This window comes from Anabrus simplex, chromosome 14 (genome assembly GCF_040414725.1).
Source record: "Anabrus simplex isolate iqAnaSimp1 chromosome 14, ASM4041472v1, whole genome shotgun sequence".
Taxonomy (NCBI): Eukaryota; Metazoa; Arthropoda; class Insecta; order Orthoptera; family Tettigoniidae; genus Anabrus; species Anabrus simplex.
In genome coordinates this window covers 56,135,496-56,156,268 of record NC_090278.1, presented here as the reverse complement: position 1 = coordinate 56,156,268, position 20,773 = coordinate 56,135,496, and the positions used below count along the sequence as shown (strand labels likewise).

At 40.1% G+C, this 20,773-nt stretch overlaps 1 protein-coding gene across 1 annotated transcript in view; it reads right to left on the bottom strand.

Moving 5' to 3' along the window:
- Nucleotides 1-2,779, bottom strand: part of LOC137502996 (zinc finger protein 157-like) — a 138,359-nt gene extending 135,580 nt beyond the window's left edge. Inside the window, exon 1 of the mRNA XM_068230322.1 lies at nt 2,643-2,779. The gene's annotated coding sequence lies outside the window, so the exon portion shown is untranslated. The remainder of the gene's footprint in view (nt 1-2,642) is intronic.
- Between the last annotated feature and the right edge of the window lie 17,994 nt (nt 2,780-20,773).

Below are 20,773 nucleotides of genomic sequence, written 5' to 3'. Positions count from 1 at the left end.
AATCATGTAGATAATAACCACATTAAACGTGGAAAGTATTGAATAGGTGGTTTTTTAATTAAATTATCCTTGATATCTATGCCTTAAACTCAAACTGTGAAACCGGGCCTTAGTGAATGATATTTTACTGTAAACAAAACCAAACTGCACTGACAATGAATACAACAATTTCTCCCACATGTAATACGAGTTTTGTTCCTGTGGCCAATCGTGTTGATTCTTACTCATTGCCATGGAACAGATTTCTATGTAACACACATCAATTCACAAAACTATGATCAATTGTATTTTGTATATTTCAACTAGGGTACACTTCTAAGGTGTGCCACATTTACTTGTTCTGACTTCATAGGTTATTCTTTTAATATATATATGGTTTTACTTGTAAGTAACTACCTCTTACAGTTTCCAGAGCCAGAATTTAGTCCTGAAGATTTTTCTCAATTCTCACTGCTGGTTTAATATTGCACTAACGCATCGAACATTCTTGGTGACATACAGACGACAAATGGCTAGGATTAGGAAGGTAGCATCCGAAGCCTCAATGAAGGTACATCCCCAACATTTGTTAATGATGGTGGGATCCAACCCATGCACAATCACCACCACTCACCTCTAATGACGCAGCCAACTCGCTTGGTCCTGAAGATGTTCTTACAAAAGGGAGGCAGCCTACTGTTAAATAAAACATGAGGACTAAATACTAGATATAGCTGTTGTGAGGTAATGATGAGTAACACTGATATACCAAGAATTCTACATATTCAGATAATCTTTCAGATGTCCTAAATGGAATATCTCTCAAGATTTCGAACCCTACTACCATCTTCCACAGTGTACAATGTAAAGAACAACTGAAGAAGCGTCACTTTTAAAGCACACACAGAGATAAATAAACACATCCACACAATAATTAAAATTGTACACTACGTCCTGTAATTTCTTTCTGAAGCTACCATCCGTAATTTTTCACCTGGGTAGCACTTCAGGAAAATTCCTCATACCACTAAACTTAGATATCTGATAAATTGCTACACATACAAAGGATAGACTTGCCGGCACTTGTAATGCAAAGGTTGGGGATTTTCAAAACGAAAGCTAGTTTTGAGGAGCACATTTTAACGACTGGCTTAAAATAAAATTTAAGAAAATTAAAAATGGAACTACCTCAAAACATGTAGAATTCCGAAACTGAGAAAGATTATTATTTATTTCTGATAGCTCTAAATTGAGATCTATAGGGACCGTGCGTATAGCGAGTGCTGCCATCTGGTGGCTTTAACTGAAGTAACTGGTAGGAGCGGTAGGAGCATTTTTCACCATCGAGTTATTGAATAGTGTTTTTTATTTTACTAGCTGTAAGTCTTTGAGTGTTCACATTGCTTACTGAGGTAGCCTACATTTTGATTAGGTTCTTTCAGCATATTCTCTAAGCATGAACGATACTCACAATACCGCACCAGTAAACGCAGTAAATGTCACGTGAACTGTTCCGTGTACGGTTGTAATTAAACCTACTAATACAATCCACCAGGAACGAAATGTTTTCCTTTTCCAGCCGCAGCTGCCCATAAATCAGAAGGGAAGCATGGATAACATATTTAAAACGTTCAACACTTGATGGAAAATTGTGGGTTCCTGCCAATAATTCCAGAATCTGCATCCGACACTTTACTGATGGAACACCTACCAGAGACCCTGATAGCCCTGGATATAAACCTACTTTGCATATGATACCACGAAGAACTAATGAGGACGAAATACAGAGGAATCTGACAGTCAGGTACAAGAGGAGGAAAGGGAGACAAAGTGCAATGCAAGAAAACATTAATTCTGTTCCTGAATCACAATCTCCCCTAACTGTTTGTAGTATAGGTATTTAGACTGATAATTTACCATTTTCATATGACCAGGGAAATGTAAATGTACTATTTTGTAATTTATATTTGCCCAGTGATAATTCAAAATGTGATTTTACACACGAAAGTGTTAGACAAACAAAACACGTACGGAAGCGCTGCGACGTAGCAGAAAAAATAGTTGTAAGGTACTAAAGTATGTATCCATATTACTCTCTTCGAGTAAAATATTTCGTACTTTTTCTTAATTTACTGCAGATTTTACACTTTATTTGAGTAAAAACAATTATTATCTTCCATTTGGGACAAACAATACCGTGACATTTCGTGGATCGGATTCGTTCACGTAAGCAAAGGATCTAAATTAAGATTTTTTAACTTCTTATCTTGATGTTAATATTATATGGGGTTCGACTAACATTTGTCTCTCTCAAACATAAACCAGATATTTCTTTTGAAAGTTTTTCTTCCACCTGATATATGTGATGGCTATCATTAAGCTCTCTTCCTTTCCTCAAAGTAGAATTCCTAAAATAGTGAGAACTCCACATAATTTTCTGAAAACCCACAAGAATAACAGCATTCGACATAGCTGATTAATTCAAATTGTACGTATTCACAACACATTTCAATAAGTAAACAACGACAGCTGATGTTCTTCTGGTGTTTCTCCTACCGATGAATAATCGTCTCTTCCGCTAGGGGCGCTGCGGTCGAAAATTTGTTGTTACGCACGGTCCCTATATGTTTGGCAAAAGTAAATTATTGAAACTTGAACATTACCGACAATATGTTAGAGCCTGTGGGCACAGTGTAAAATGACAGAAAGCACAATTGCTGAATGATGAAAATCTGTAACACAACGGAATTAGCTCAACAACTGGCTAAAATGCGTCTTATGGGCAAAAGTTCAGAACAGGTTACATTTTCGAGCGCACGCATCTAGGCGCGATTGCACTGTCATTTGTTTCTCTCTCGCTCGCGTCTCGCGAAGGGCTTCATCGTGCGGTGGACAGAGCTGCCAACTGTTCATATAAAGAAGTAGTCCTAGCGCGAATTTACGAATCTCGTGACAAATTTCTACCAAATCTGCAACACACTTAATGGAATAAGCTGTACAACTGACTAATATCCGCCTTATCTAACAACATACCTGACACTTCGAAACAAAACCTAATATTTTAACGTGGCTTAATCACTTAAAACAAACTCTTGAACAACAAATTTGATTTGCAGCAGTCAGTAGAACAGGCTGAATTTAGGAAAGGATGTATTACCAGTGACAACTACAGAGTATACGACACTTATCGAAAAGAGCACTGGGTGCTATGTCCCGCAAAGCCCGGCCCAAAGAGGATATATAATAGAGAAGGAACCCCTCCGTGTATAAACGAACGGAAATACTGAAATTCGACGTCACTTGCTTCAGGGGAAAAAATAATTCTACGGCAGGTCTACATGTCGTAACGTATGTGGAAAGCCATGGTAGGAGGTAAGGAATCTGGGCCACAGTGAGACAGAAAAAAGTTGTTTTAGTAGGCCTATACTGATTTATTTTTCTATATATGAAAATAACTCTATATGTTGAAATATTACTCGATTCTTGCTGATAAATTTTATACCCTTAGGATTCCTAAAGCATCCAAACTTTTCAAAAGAATACATTGTGATTATGTCGCAGCCGTATCACTGTAGCCCACCCATGTTCCACAGTGAGGCAGATGATGTTCCACACTGAGATACAATGACAAAATTTATTTTAACTGGTACACAAATAAACACTGAAATAAATAATTTATGCCAGAAACACTAAAATACATTCAATTTCCCAAAAATTTACACAAAATTTGATATACCGGTACCGGTATACCTAACTTTTGTCCTTTTTTGGAAGGAACCGGCAACACTGATCTGATGCCTTTTGTGGGAACTGAAGCGATATCTAAGTCAACAAAGTGGACATAGCAGCCATACAAGAAACTAGATGGTCAGGAAGGGATGAGATATGGGACACCAAAACCCACACAATATTCAGTAGTGGGAAGTCAAGGAATGCACAAGAAGGAGGAGTAGCATTTATAGTACGAAAACAAGCTAAAGATGATGTACTACAGTTTTTGGCAGTAGATAAAGATTGGCAACATTGCGTGTTAAAATGCGATTCTACAACATAACAATCGTAAATGTATATGCACCAACGGAAGACAAGGAACAGGTAGTCAAGGATCAGTTCTATGCTGAACTGGAACGAGTGCTAGATTCAATCCCATCGAACGATGCTAAGATGATAATAGGAGACCTAAATGCACAAATTGGGAAGGAGGAGATATATCAAGGAATAATAGGGATCCATAGTTTACATAACACTACTAATGATAATGGACAGAGATTGCTTGACCTTGCTACCAGCAGAAACATGAAAGTGATGTCAACTTGTTTCCCTCATAAAGAGGTACACAAGCAAACATGGATATCGCCGGATGGAAAGACCTGTAATCAAATAGACCATGTAATAATGGAGAAAAGATGGGCATCCAATATCATGGATGTCAGATCATTCAGAGGAACAAGTTGTGGCTCCGACCACTTTCTAGTTAAGGCAATCTTAAGGTGCCGCATTATGAAAACAAGAAAGGAAGGAATGAGTAGGATAGAAAAGTACAATACTTGTGAACTGAAGAATAAGGAAGTATCAGAAAGATACGAGGAAAGAATGGCAGAAGTGCTGGTAGAGAAATATAATAAGGACCAAACAGCAACGGTCGAGACCAAATGGACTGCTCTGAAGGAAAGCGTTAAGGCCGTGGCAAAGGACACACTAGACATTGTACCCAAAAGGAACACAAAGGAATGGTTTGATGAGGAATGCCAAAAAGCCATAGAAGAAAGGGATAAAGCATATAAAGCATACCTAGAGAGACCAACAAGGGTGAAGAAACAAGAGGTTGAAAACCAGAATAAAGAAGTAAGGAATGTATGTCGAAGAAAGAAGAGAAGAAAATTAAATGAGAAAATGGCTAGAATAGTGGACGAATTTAAAGAAGATAATAGCTACATGGCTTACAGAGAAGTCAAGGAAGTGAAAGAAGGATTCAAGGCAAGAACAAACATGTGTAAGGACAGAAATGGACAGCTTTTGGGAGATAAAAAAAGGGATCCAAGATAGATGGAAGGAATATTTCCAACACCTCCTAAAGCCAGTAGAAATGAAAGAGAAAACACCAACTACCTCAAGGAAGAATACTGAGACAAATGAATCAGAAGTCACAGCACCATCTATGCAAGAAGTGATAGAAGCCATACAGCAACTGAAAAACAATAAAGCACCAGGTATCGATGGAATCCCTGCAGAGTTGTGGAAATACGGAGGAACCACACTACAAGAAGCTATATATGATCTAATTGTGAGTGTGTGGAATACAGAAGAAATGCCTGAAGACTGGCGCAAAGGCATCATATGCCCAATATACAAGAAAGGGGATAAGTCGGTATGTAGCAATTATAGAGGGATCACACTGCTGTGTACAGTATATAAGCTGTTCACTTCTATTCTGAAGAAGAGACTAGAACCCCAGGTGGAAGAAATTCTAGGAAAATACCAGGCAGGGTTCCGGAAGGGAAGATCCACTATTGATCAGATATTTACTGTGAAACAAGTGTTGGAGAAGTGCTGGGAACGGGGCATAGATGTGGTACAGATGTTTATCGACTTTCAACAAGCATACGACTCTATTGACAGGGATAAATTAATGGAGGTATTAAGAGAGTTCAAGATACCAGAAAAGCTGGTGCGACTGGTGGAATTGACTATGAGAAATACGATGGTGGGAGTGAAAATTCAGACTGAAGTAGGCAGCTTCTTCGAAGTGAATCAGGGATTGAAGCAAGGAGATGGCTTAGCACCAATTCTATTTAACCTGGCACTAGAGTCAGTGATTAGAAAGTTAAGGGTGGACACTAGTGGAACACTTCTGTACAAAACAGCTCAACTAGTTGGATATGCTGATGACATAAATTTGATGGGAAGAACAACAAGGACAGTTAAAGAAACATTTGAAGACTTGAATAGGGAAGGCAAAGAGATTGGACTTAAGATCAATGAACAGAAGACGAAGATAATGGTGCAGGCTCGGAGAAGGAAGTATACAAATGACCAACTTGTCCCTGAAGGATCCAAAGTGGAAGTGGTGGATGAATTTAAATATCTTGGTGTACATCTGAGCAACAAGAATGAGGAAATGGTGGAAATACAGGCAAGAATTCAAGCTGCCAACAGAGCATACTTTGCAGTACTACCACTTTTCAGAAGTAGAGATATAAATCAGAGCTTAAAAGTTATGCTATACAAAACCCTCATTCGCAGTATAGTGATGTATGGAAGTGATACGTGGACCCTCCCAAAGAAAGCCGTGGAGAAGATAGATTCCTTCGAAAGGAAAATCCTGAGGAGAATTTATGGACCCATATGCGTACAAGGGGAGTGGAGAATTAGATATAACAATGAACTATATTCCCTGTATGGGGAGGCACCCCTGTCGCATGCCATTCGAATGAAGAGACTTAAATGGGCAGGTCATCTAATTAGGATGGAAGAACACCGAATCCCAAAGAAGGTATTCTTAGGAGACTTTGGAGGAGGAAGGCCTGTGGGAAGGCCACGTAACACATGGGAAGATGGTGTACATCAGGACGCAGCACATATCCTCAAGATCCGGAATTGGAGAGTAGCTGCACGAGATCGACAAGTATGGCGGAGAGCAACTGGGGAGGCCATGACCCGAAAACGGGCCGTCGCGCCATAGGAGGAGGAGGAAGCGATATCTGCACCATATGGATAAAAAACTAACTATCGTTTTTGCATTTTTGCACTTTGTCTTAGGAATCTCAGGTAAAACTTTACATTCCGCAGCCCAACGTTTATAATATTATAAGGAAGTGAAAATAATGCAAATCTCACTTGGAATTCCTTTTAGAGGAGTGATGTGTCGATTGCGATGTCTAGGAACCCACCATCCTGCCCCCAAAAGTACATTTACTTTTATAACCTAGTAAAAAATCAAATAGAATCAATAATGATCTGCATTTACGGCAGTCGCCCAAGTGGCAGATTCCCCATCTGTTGAGAGGTAACGTGACTTTTTGTAGCGCCAGTAGTAAAGTGTGGTATCCTCGGACCCCCGTCAGTTACTTGTCTTTTTGCGATACTGGAATGAAAGCAAAACCAAATTTTGTTATATAAATAAACAGTAAGCGGGCTTTTAACAATAATGAAACTGAGATATTGTGTAAAGTACTTCATTGTCATGCCAAGAAACAAATACAAAAACAATACCCTACAACACAGTTTGCTATCGTTTTAATTTTCCAGAAGCACCAGTCTACACGATGAAGCGTTTATTGAAATCAGGTATGGCCAAAACAGGAGCATTCGAAAGAGCAAGTTTCAACTTCTCAAAGGCTTCTTGCAGGAAAGGACCCCAGAAGAACATGACATTTTTGCGCTTCAGATAGTTAAAAGGAGCTGCTACCTCGGCAAAATTTGGGATGAATTTAATGAAAAATTTTACAATACCCACAAAATGAGCAATACCTTTGACATCTTTAGGGGGATGAAATTCTCTGATTGCCTGGGTCCTAGATTGTTCAATGGAGACTCCATTAGATGACACAACATGCCCAAGAAAGGGCATACTGGGTTCGATGGAGGCTACTTAGATAGCTTGACTGTAAGACGAGCCTTTTTCAACCGTTCCAGGACTTCCCTAACATTATTCACATACTCCTCAAAGGTAATTGAGAAGTTCACCAGGTCATCAAGATAGTTAAAAACAAACTTGAATATCACATCTGTAAGGATTGAATCTAACAAGCGAGTTAGAACAGCCACGCCACATGAAAGCAGAAAGGGTAATCTCAAGAATTCATAAAGATTCCAGACGGTAATAAAGACTGTAAGAGGTATAGACCGCTTAGACAGAGGCACCTGGTAATAAGTCTGGTTAAGGTGGTAGCACCGTGAAACATTTTGCCCCAGAAAACCACCCAAAACAAGTGTGTAAATTTGGCAACGGTATAGACTAAATAACTACCTTACGGTTCTAAGCAAGATAGTTAATAACAGTCCTGAAGCCACCGGAGTGCTTAGGATCCAGGAATACCGGAGAGGCGTATGGCGAGGTAGGGGTCTGATGATACCCGCTTTGATCATTTGCTCGATAATCTTTTTTTAGCTCAAACATACGTGGTGGCGTGAGACGACAAGGGGGAGATCTTATAGGTTGGTTATCAAACAGCTCAGTATCATATTCCAAGACATCCGTCAGACCCAATTTATTGGAGAACACTTCGGGAAGTTCCTTACAGAGGGCATGAATTCGCTCAGCGTTCTCCTCACTCAAATGATTAAGGTATACATGGTCAATTTCACAACATTCTTCTTGGGTAAGGTTACCAACACCAGAAACATTAGCTACATTGAAAGGAGCATCAATTGAATCAAATTTATAATTTGGGGCAAAATTAAAGAAATAATTTCTAATTTGTAGATCTAACACTAACCCAGCACTAGACAAGAAGTTAGTTCTAAGAATCATGTTACACGAAAGGTTAGGAGAAACAAGACACGGGATTTCCAAGTAAAACTACCAATTCTAAGTTCTACCCTAATAGGCGCTAATATTTCAATTTTCTTTCCATCAGCCATAACCCACTCGACTTCAATACACTGCAAATCAGGTAGTTTACAGGGGGACTACTTTTGATTGTATCAATTAGAATCAATAACATTTACAACACTGCCCGTATTAATTAAGGCAACCTATGATTCATTGTTGACCTCAACAGGGACAAAGGTCCCCTTGGACATAACATTCGCAGAGATCCTGTCACAACCTTGTGGACATACAACAGTGTCACAATTATAAAAAGTTTCAGCATTTTGAAATGTACATACATTAATTTTAGTAGTGATTGGCCGCTATTGCGAAAGGACGAGGGGAAGTTATTTTTGAGTGTTGCTTCGATCCACAGAGATTACAACAACTACCTGAATTTCGCTTTACAGGAGGGCAAGTATTCCTCAGGTGATCCTTACTACCACAACTGAAACATCTTTTACTATTATGATTATTTTTAGGACCTTGAGAAGGAACAGAATACATAGGATTGGCAGGATGAGGGTGATGAATAGGTCTGGGCGCATCTCCATATACCTTGGTGCAGTGAACCGCCATTTCTCGAATTGTTCTCCAGGAAACTCGTACTCCACGGTCCTCTCGTCACCATGGAACTGGACTCGTGCTCCCAAGTCCGCTCACCAGCATGGAATCGAACCCATACCTCGTACCTAAATGTCTCTAATTTCTCGGAAGTATACGGCGATCTTGATGCGAGGCAATCACTCGAGATTTTACTTTATACGAGTGTCCACATTCGTACAGTCCCCCGACATGCTCAGAATCACTTTACACCAAAATTTGTGAAATGCTGTCTTTAATTTATATAGGCTGACAACATGTTATTTGGAGTATAGCAATAAACGTCACTTTACACTTGCATATAGAAATTAATGAATGTCACTTCAAAAAGTTGAAAATGCGGATAGCATTCATTTGAGAAACGAAATGATGGAACACTGTTCATGGTTAATTTCCACTGAAAATGATGAATCTAAAAACAGTTCGCTTGCATACATTGTCTATGATTACTTGCCACAACGAAAAATACGACGTCGAACTTGACCCGAAAATAGCTATTTAAGAGTTTATCCGCAAGACACTGCTAATAGCGATGAAATAAATAATAGCTTGCCAGTCACTCTTAGCACAGTGAGTCTTGTAAAATAATGAAATCACAGAATAATATTTAGAAGTAATTATGTACAAGGATGTGCAGAAATCAGTTCCAATCCAGTAAGATTAACACTTTAATGGATTATCGGTTTAAGTCGCTCGCGTCTAACAGTGCGGTTGCCTCAGTTTATCGTACTTAAAGTTTATCACTAGTTAAGAAGCACTTGAATAGTAATTGCGTTATCACGATGAAATGTTTCAAGCACTTTTAAATATCACATTAATTGAACTAATGCTCTAACACTTGCAGAGAAATGGGATACGTTAAACATATCACTCGGTTTTTAATCGATAAAGTATTAAGGGTCTGACCATGCAGAGCCCTTGCCGAAGAATGCCCGTCTATCGCCCTCGCCTTTTATATGGTCAAGGCTTACACGTCATAAGGTAACATGATTACTTTAAAGTTGATTTACTCAAAAATCCCTCGATTGTTTTTCTTCAAATTTTATAATGGAGACGTTATTGGAAATGACTAGAGAATGGCGTATCTCCAAATAAGATACGACCATTATTAAAAAGTTTTTATGAATCTCTGAATCGAAAGTTCTCGAATGCGTGATTCATATTTCCAGAAATATCCGGTCTTGCCACAATGTTAGTTGACGAGTTGGGCGGGTTAATTTGCCTCGCTCCTGCATCTACGTCACACAGCTCTTTTATCACATGCTCGCTCGTCCTGGCAGATGTAAGCACATCGAACTTGGAGTTCTGGACGCGCGTGATAATGATACGACATTGCCCTTAATAAATACGGCATATACCGTGCATTCCTTGTAAAACATACATCACGAGAGTTTAAAATCAGGAGCAATAATCTGTAGACGACCTTCGAGTTGTCTGAATTTTTCATCCAGTGTATCAATTTTCACTTCTTCTTCCACCTGGGAAAATGCTTACAGTATGGATGTATGAATTACCACACGTTGATGGGATACTAATTCATTTCATTTACACAAGTCTAGCACTGTCTCCATTTCAATACAGATGGCGTTGTAAAAAATGAAGACAGATTATGGGAAGATGAATGCAGATGATAGATTTACTTTGAATTAATGTTCCGTTCCAATTGTAACGAATATAGAAGAACTGTGTTTGATAACGAGAGATCCCATCTATCTGAATATGTGGACATTGTATTTGTCCCCTCGTTTCATAGTGATCTGTCATTGTGTTCACATGACGTCATATTCGATTTAACACGTAATTACGCAAAGAATAGAAGCAAAGTGTTGGACTACGGACTCAAACTCGGCAGAGGTACTGAACCCATCAGTTAAGAGTTCCCACGATGAGAATTACCATATTTTAACGGTTGAGTAATAGTCACGGGAGAGTGCCAGATTTGAGCTCTGGATATTTCTATGTTAATTTGTCTTCGTGGCCTCGGCTCGTGCGATCAGTTTTCCTTGTTCTCACGGGTGGGATCCTGTTCGACACAAGTGTCAAGCTAAGCGGAGTGATATCGCTGGAGTTAGAATAGAGTGTCATGATTTACAAGAATTTACTGGCCTTAGACGGTTCAGATTGAATATTTGTCATGGGCAGATTTTTCCGCGCACTTTGAATACCATCTCGAGGAGACTCAGAGAACAAGAAAGTGTAATTTTGAATGGCGTCACCAATTTTCCGGCGGGAAATTATCGCCAATATTGCTAGCGCGGCCATTCCCAGTCATTCATGGGAACCATTCACGGGCGCCAGCCTAACCCGTGGTGTTTCTCACATAGAAGTATTACTCACAGGTAACGCAGACCCATTCTGAACACGGTGGAAACAACCGGTGCAATACACATGACGACCTCTGTGACAAGCGACTCTCAGACCCGTAGTGTTCCTCATGTAATGGTTGCAACTACATTATGCAGACCCATACTTTCCCATGAAAGGTGGTACTAGTCGCTAGTAACGTCGAACCATTGGGTTCCGCACGTAATAGTACAAATCAAAAGTATTCTCATGGTAGGGGATACCGTGGCTATATTATGCGTAGGCGAAGCACACACAGAGTGGGTACAGTTAGAAAGAGAAAAAAGAAGGGATTGGACACTTCGAAAAATGAAGTACCGGACAAAGAAAGACAAGGGCCACGAAGGGCGTGAGAAAGAAATACTCCCTAGGCGACGAACGCTCTAATACCGTCGGGGTCAGAATAGAACATGTGTTGACCAAGGAAGGTCGGAAGGGATAGATGGAAGTGAGGATCCTGGCACAGGTAAGTGAAAGCAATGCCAGGACCCAGCTAAGTACCCTTGGTCGCCAACCCACGCTCCCAAGGTGATGACCCATGGGGCCCCTATTAGTCGCCTCTTACGAAGGGCAGGGGATACGTGGGTGTATTATTCATATTATGCATCCCCCAACCACAGAGTGCAGCTCTTGTAGGCAAAGCTAAAGCAATAAGAGGCCACTGCGCGTGCGCGCGAGAATCTGACACTCGGGTATCGAAGTGTGGAGGAGATGGTGAGGGTACATTTTTGTGTTCTCTTTCAAATTCCTAGAATTAAGTAAATAAATAAAAATAAAATTTTCAGAATGCAAAAATATAATGATGGAAACTTATGTGGATCAGCGGTAGAGTGTCGGCCTCCGGATCCCAAGATAGCGGGTTCAAACCCGGCAGAGGTAGTCGGATTTTTGAAGGGCGGAAAAAAGTCCATTCGACACTCCATGTCGTACGATGTCGGCATGTAAAAGATCTCTGGTGATACATTTGGTGTTTACCCGACAAAATTAATTAAATCTCAGCCATAGACGCCCAAGAGAGTTTCGGTTTACTCGGCCTGCCATCTAGTTGGGGCCTAGAGTAAAACGGGACGTCGAAATTGACGAGCAGACAGCCAGATGGCGTCAAATTGAAATGTCTTCACACGGTAGCTGAGGCCATACGATTATTATTATTATTATCATGTACAGGAAACCAGTGAATCAACAATGAAAAACTACCTGAGGACGTCCGTGAGCTGAATATGGAAGCTGGTACGTGTTAAAGAAAGTCTAACTTTTAAAATGTAGTCCTGTAGGGCTCATTTTACCTTGTTTTATTTTAATGGATTTTTATCACAGTTTCAACTATTTGTGTGTGTGCTGAGCAGACTCATGGCGAAGTTATCGATGTCTGCGTGTGTTAAAAATTTCACTGTGTTATAAAAGAATTTTTGTCATGTTCTTCTTCCGGATGGGGATTTTAAATTTTCTGTATTTCCCCAGGGAACATGTTTATTGTAGAAGAGTGAAATTAAGTACGTTGAATTGCGAGATTTCTTGTCCAAATCTGTAAATGGAAATGGCGTATGGCTTTTAGTGCCGGGAGTGTCCGAGGACAAGTTCGGCTCGCCAGATGCAGGTCTTTTGAGTTGACACCCGTCGGCGACCTGCGCGTCGTGATGAGAATGAAATGATGATGAAGACGACACATACACCCAGCCCCCGTGCCAGCGAAATTAACCAATTAAGGTTAAAATTCCCGACGCTGCCGGGAATCGAACCCGGGACCCCAAGGCCAGCACGCTAACCATTTAGCTGGACGTCCAAATCTGTTGCGCACGTGAAATGTTACGTTTTGGTTAACCTGTAATTTGTAAATGACAACAACAACAATAATTATTACTGGAACGCTTAATAGTTAATATGCGTGTGGTATACATTGTCTTGTGCAAGATCACACTGTTATAAATTTGTTAGGAAGTGATAGCATCGGGGTTCGGTCTAATGAGGTTTGAGGTCGATGTTGAAGTGCGTACGGTATCATAAGTGTCAGGAGTATTGTATTTCCAAGTGAAGTGAGAAACTTCGTAACTCTCCATAACTGTTGGTGGTAGATATGTTGTATTTGTCCATGTAGTAATGAAACCATGCGACTCAAATCATGTTCCTGGTGGATAATTCAGAGGTAATGCCGGGATTTTTGTGTAAAAAAAGCGCGAAGGAAAGTCGTCATGACAGGAAGTGTTGAAATTTTGTAAGGTTACTGAATAGGATCGTATGTCCACAGGGTTCAAGATGGCGCAGGTTTATTTTCAATATTGAAGTGCTCTTGATTTAGTGTGAAATCAGGAGTTTAAGAGTCGTGTTAGTCAGCCGTTAGCAAAAACAAAACCAGCGACGTGACAATACATAATGAAGTTCCTGTGCGAGGAAATGAGCAAGCTCATAGCAGCTCATATCACATCGTCTACAGCATCAAGCACATCTTATTTTCTGTGCCGGATGATACGATTTAGTTGATATTTCTGTCTTATTTTAGTAAAATATAACGGGTGGAAAATTAAAGAATATTTTCAAAGGGAACATAGCGAATACTGTGCAGTCCTCTCTGGAACTACATCAGCGCAACCTTGTGACAGGGAATGTCCCTACCGAGATCAGTGTGCTGTAACTTTTATAGAACATGTCACACTCATGGCCACCGAGATACTTAGAAATGCAAAATTCCATGAAGCTCTGCTGGGCAAAGTTATTCCCCGTGTTAATGACAATATTGACCTTTTGAATATGAAAATATTTTGAACACTGACAGTCGAGAATGATTAAGATCCTCGAAAATAAAATCGGCCACTTTGATGGCAAATTATTTAATACAGAGTGCAGTGTCCTAAGGGTTGTAGATAATAATAATAATAATAATAATAATAATAATAATAATAATAATAATAATAATAATAATAATAATAATATATTAATTGCAGCCAAATAGCCATACAGAAAAAGAGAAAAATAATACATTTATATACAATGTACTCGTGCGCTTGCACCTTGGATTGCATATTCTTTAATCGTTTTTGTTCTTTCGATGCAGAGTTCTACGTGGTAACGTTCACACATGTATCCACAAAGTTTGCACTTACATATCCCTGTCGGTTGATGGTACGAGGTATTGGTACAAATTAGATGGTGGAAACCATGTACTGTCAGCCTTGTGAACACGTGCCTCATCTCGAAGTTGGATGTTGTCCATGTCCTGTCTATCATGGCCCCAGTTCCAAATAATTCTGAAGGAGTGTCTTCTCTTTTTTTGCTAGGAGATTTTTTGATGCTCTGGTGTTGGGTAGAGTCAGGTGTGTTCTGAGTCTTCAGTGAGGAAGGATTCTCGCGCTAGAAGGTTGACGAGTCTTGATCTTGTAGTCTTGGATACACCGATCGCTCTTTTTATGTATAGAGCTTTTACTCTTTCTAGGGAGGATAGGATCTTTTCTGTGAGGTACGGCCATATGATTTCTATCCCATATGTTAGTATAGGCATGATTTTTGATCTAAATAGTGCCATCGCCGTCTCCAGGCTGAGTGATCTGATGTAGTTGATTTCGTGCATCGCCCGTACCGCCTGTATTGCTTTCCCTGTTACATGCTCTGTAAAGCATTTGGCACTTATTTGCAGAGTAAGGTCAAGGTACTTGAAGTCGTTTACTATGGCTACTTTCTGCCTCTTTCTTCCATTGCTGGGATCTTTCCTCGTTGCCTAAATACCATCATTTTTGTTTTTGATGTATTAATTTCAAACTTATGTTTGTAGCACCATTCCTTCATATCTTTTATCGCGTTTTGCAGTTTCGTGATGTCTCGTGGTCCGATCACTATATCGTCGGCGTAGGTATACGACACTACATCTTCCTTATGGGTTATTCCAAATAGCTTAATATGATAATAGAGGAAACTCCAGCGAGAAACTGGCGACACCGCTTCTGCGTGCCATCTAGCGGTTCGAGAGGCTAACTACTCTTGCTACTGCTGTCAGCTGTGTACGCCAGAAGTGAATTATTTGTACTTCAGATAGTTTTGTGCTTGTTATGTATCACGATTTTGGTAATGGCAGGAAGAGGAGTTATTTGTGCTGTGCATGGGTGTTTTCATTACAGAAGACAAAGTGATTGCAAGCCGTTTTACAGATTTCCTAACAACAAAGTGCTGTGAATATAGGCCTACCTGTTAATGTTTACGTGCCGGTGTTTTTTTTTTTCTATTTATGAGAACATACTTTCTTTAAAATATTGTTATGATTGAATGTAATCGATTTTTAGGTGTACTCAGTGGGTGAAGAGCAGAAGGACAGATTTAGATGAAAGGTATGAGGGTATGTTTAGCCACCAGGGTCCTCAGTCATTCTGTAGCTTCTGGAATGCTAGTTCATGTGTCATTCAATTCTTTGCAATCAAGTGCTGCAAACACTGCATAGTTTATAGAAATGTGTGATATTTTGTCTGATATTTTTAATTCTTGAAGTCTCAGTAGCCCCAAAAAGTACAGGAGACCCTTAAACAATGACTCAGGGCATATGAAAAAGCTGGATGAAATTTGTGATTGTCTAAAACAACTCAAAGTTTTGAATAACCGCAAAGGCAACCCTCTCTGTATTCAGGGCTGGATGGACAATATTTCTGCACTGAAACTATTGTGGTCTGAATTATATAGTGATTCATTATTTGCTAACAAGGAGGCTCACACAGAACTGCATTGAAAACATTTTTTCCATCATCAGAGCAAGAGGAGGTAACAATGTAACTCCAGATGCAACAAACTTTCGCAGTGCCATAAGGAGTGTTATGATAAATCAATTGATCTGTGCCTCTGATGACAGCAATTGTGAATCTGATGTTGCAGACTTTCTACTAACTCATAATGATGTGATGAAGTGCAAGTTTGATGCTAATGTCACTTGACAGTGTGAGTTAAGTGATCAGGTAACTGACTATGATATAATACAGGAAAAATGCAGACAATTATGTCATGGGCTGGGCATGTAGCAAATTTCTCCATGCTGAGTGTAGGGATGTATTGTCATCTTATGATAATGATAGCCGCCTCTGTGGTGTAGTGGTTAGCGTGATTAGCTGCCACCCCCGGAGGTCCGGGTTCGATTCCCGGCTCTGCCACGAAATTTGAAAAGTGGTACGAGGGCTGGAACGGGGTCCACTCAGCCTCGGGAGGTCAAATGAGTAGAGGTGGGTTCGATTCCCACCTCAGCCATCCTCGAAGTGGTTTTCCGTGGTTTCCCACTTCACCTCCAGGCGAATGCCGGGATGGTACCTAACTTAAGGCCACGGCCGCTTCCTTCCCTCATCCTTGCCTATCCCTTTCAATCTTCCCATCCCCCTACAAGGCCCCTGTTCACCATAGCAGGGTGAGGCCGCCTGGGCGAGGTACTGGTCATACTCCCCAGTTGTATCCCCCGACCACGAGTCTAAAGCTCCAGGACACTGCCCTTGAGGCGGTAGAGTCCGAGGGAAAAACCGAACCTGGAGGGTAAACAGATGATGATGATGATAATGATTATAGCATGGGAAAAGAAATGAAAAAGTATGACAATTATAAAATTATGTTTCCGAATATTTGTGGGGGAAAGTTAGATGCTAAAATATCAAGAACATTTGAAGATAGTTTCTTTTTAGTTTTTGTTAGAAAGCAAAGATGGGATTAGAAGAAAATTAAATGACAGTTTTTGTCATTGAATGAATGTAGTGTAGGCTTATGTAACAGCTGTGTAAAATTACTGACTGACAAGTATTTCAAAGTCCTTATAAAGGCACATGTGAATATAACCTATGATTCAACAGTGAAAAATATTGCCTGTAAAAATACCAAGTTTAAAAAGATATTGCATGTGTGATTTGCTCTTGAAGACTGTAGGCCCTAGCCATAACATGACGATCTAATGTTTTAATTTGATAATACATTTGTTTTATTCTTATCACTGGTTCATTCATATCAGCATCCACCTTTTTCCTTCCCTATATTATGTTACAAGAACGACGCAAACGTCTTAAAATCAGTATTTCGTTGGGTTGGAAGTCGAAATGTGTAGTGTTTGAATGGCGCGTTATGTTAGTGTTCCCTGCGAGCCGCTAGATGGCAGCACTACGTGCTGTCGCCGCTGCTCTGCGTGCTAAGTGAGGAGAGTTTCCACTATTATCATATTAAACTATTTGGTTATTCTCATTATTTCTTCTACTGCCAGGATGAAAAGTAACTGGCTAATTGGGTCACCCTGTAATACCCCGTTCGTTTGAAGTATCGATTCTGAGAGTGATATATTGCCAGAGATTCTTATTTTGTTCCATTGTAGTATCGTTTTTATGGTTTTAGTCCACACATTGTTTCTGTTGAGTGCTCCTTCCAGCTTCTGCGTTACAAGTTCCCGATTTATGAGGTCGAATGCTTTTGTGAAGTCTATAAACACTACGTAAAACTTTTCTCTTTTTTCAAGGACTTCCCATATGTTATTGAGTAGTAATTGTATGGCGTTAATAGCTGATCTTCATTTCCTGAATCCGAATTGATTTTTTGGTAGATACTCATCTATTTCTCCTCTGATTCTCGCCACGATTGTTTTTGTGAATATCTTGAACGGTATGTTCTCCAGAGCGATGCCTCTGTATGTGTTTGTGTCATATGGGTCACCATTTCCATTATAGAGTACTTTAATATTTGAATGTCTCCATCTCTCCGGTACTGAGGCATTTATTGTATAAGTTTGTCCATGTAGGCAGTAGAGGAAGAGCAGTGTCTTTTATGTACTCACTGTATATGTTGTCTGGTCCTGCAGCTTTGTTTTTCTTTGTGATTGAGATGATGTTTTGGTCTTCATTTGTTTTCAGCGGAGTCCATTCTGTGGGCGCTAGTGTATTGGTACTTTGATAGTTTTCTGGGATGTTTGTTATTCCTTCCTTGTTGAGTATATTGCTAAAGTGTGTCATCCATCCTTCCATGTTTATATAGTGTGTCTTTGTTTGCTTCCTGGGGCGTAGAGCGAGATATGGGTCTTTCTTTGCCTCTTCTACTATTCTTTTACCTTCTTCCTCCCAGTATATCCTTTTCTTTTCCCACGTGAGCGTTTTATAGAGACTTCTTTTCCTGTTGTATATCTTATAGAGTGTAAGGTTCTTCTTGTTCGTTTTTAGTTCATGCAGAGCCTTCAGTACTTCTTTTCTTAGCAGGTAGCATTCCTAGTTGAACCATTGTTTCGCCTTTCGATCCTTCCTTGGGGTTGTGGCTTGTATTAGCAGTTCCTCTAGTGTTCGTGCCATTTCTTCTAGTCTTGATTCTTCAGTGAGCACTTCTATTTTTCTTATCTGGTCGGCTTGTCCTTCTATTTTTTCGACGTCAATTTTTCTTGATAATAGTCATTTTGCTTGTTTGTTTGGTGGTCGTCAATCTCTATGAATTTTTATTTTCATGGGGATATGCTTTCTTATTGGCGTGTGATTTGCTGACCAGACAGGGGTTGTTTCTCCTTTTATTTGCCCTTTTATGAGTGCAACATCTATCACGCTTGTTCCGTTATGAGATATGTAGGTTGGAATGTTTCTGTTATTTAATAGGAGAAGGCCATCTTCTTGTAATTTTTCCATTACTGGTTTTGTTTTGTAATTGTGTACATCCAACCTACAGTTAAGTCTTCCATTATGATTAGGGGGTTGTCTTGTTTCCTCTGAGTTATTAGTTGTCCTAATTCGTCTATTATTTTCAAGGCCGTTGTATGTGGTTGAAAGTAAGTGGATATAATTGTGATGTGTTTTGTTTCTATTAGTAGAGAGTGATCCAGTTGCGTTATCATTTTTATTGGGGTCAGCCAAGGCTTTAAGAGAACAGATATTCCTCCTATGGGTCTTCCTCTTTCTCCTTGTTTCGCTTGTAGATGTATGCAATAATATTCTGCATGTTGCCAATGGTCTGTGAGGAATGTTTCCGTCAATATTATTATGTCATATCCTTTTAGGCAATCCGTTGGCGACATGCTTAATGCGTTTTTTTAAGCCTTCAATGTTCCATAACATTATTTGTATATTTCCTTTATTCTCATTTCCTCTGTATTTTGTATTACTCCAAAGTCCGTTGTGTATTTTATTCGAGTTGCGTCCCCGTGTTCCTCCGAATATACTTAAAACGACTGACGGTGATGATAATTTTCCAGAAGTCTGATTTATTTACTCTTTCAAGGTATTTAAATGGGACTCCCACTTTGAAGCATTTCGTGTTATACTTCGTTGATAATTCTTCGCAGATTACGTTGCCTATAATTTCCTTCTTGGTAAGGAATTCCTTTATGTCCTCTGCTGTTGTTTCCTGTTGCAGTCTTCCTATGAAGATCCAAGCCATTATTTCTGCTTCTTGTAGGTTTTCGTCTTCTGATCCTGTTCCAGTTAAGGACGCTTGTGTTCGCGTTGGTTGTCTCTTCCGTCTGTCCACTTCTCTCCGGCTGCTTCGCCTGTTGATGATTCCTGTTTTTGGCCTTGTGGTGAGTCATTTTTTATTGCTGGGAAGTTATCTTCCTCTAAGTTGTAATCCTCATTTCTTCGTATAGGCGTTGGGGTAGGGAGTGTTTCTCTTTGCATGTTGGACTTCTGCGCATTCCTTCCGAAGCGGTATGGTATTTCAAGGTTTGTTTTTGAATTATCTGGGTGAGGTGTCAGATTCTGTTGATTTGTACATCTGATCTCCTCTCTTATCATCTTTTTTATATTTTCCATTACTGATTCTATTTGCTGGGTCATTCTTTTTGTGATTTCGTCCTCAAGTGTTCTGTGTGTTTCATCGCTTGGATTGTTATGCGGTAGCTGGCTACTGTTTGTGTTCTGCTCGGTGCCGGTAGGTGACTCTGCTTCCTGGCTCCTGTTTGCCTCCAGTATGATGTTGGCAGGTGTCTCTTCTTGCTGATTCTGGTCGTTGCAGGTGGATGGAACTCTGAGTTTGTTCTGTTCGGCGGGTGTCGATCGCGCTACTCGGACCGTAGTGACGTTGTTTGCTCTTCTGGGTGGTGTCGGTAGATGGGACTCTTTGCTGGTTCTGTTCGTAGTTGCTAGATGGCGCTAGTCGTCCCGCAAGGGTGCTGTCTGCTCCCTCAGTTGTGGCACTTCCTTGCTTACCCGTAACCTCCTTTTGGTTCTGTTCGTTGTTGTTAGATGGCGCTAGTTGTCCCGTTGCGGAGCTGCCTGCTCCCTCAGTTGTAACATTTCATTGTTTACCCATAACCTCTTTTTGGTGTATCGTTTTTCCTCTTTCGCTATAGTTAGTTATATTTTGAATGCATAAAAACAGGTCTTCAGAACACTCACCGTTGCTAGAATGTTC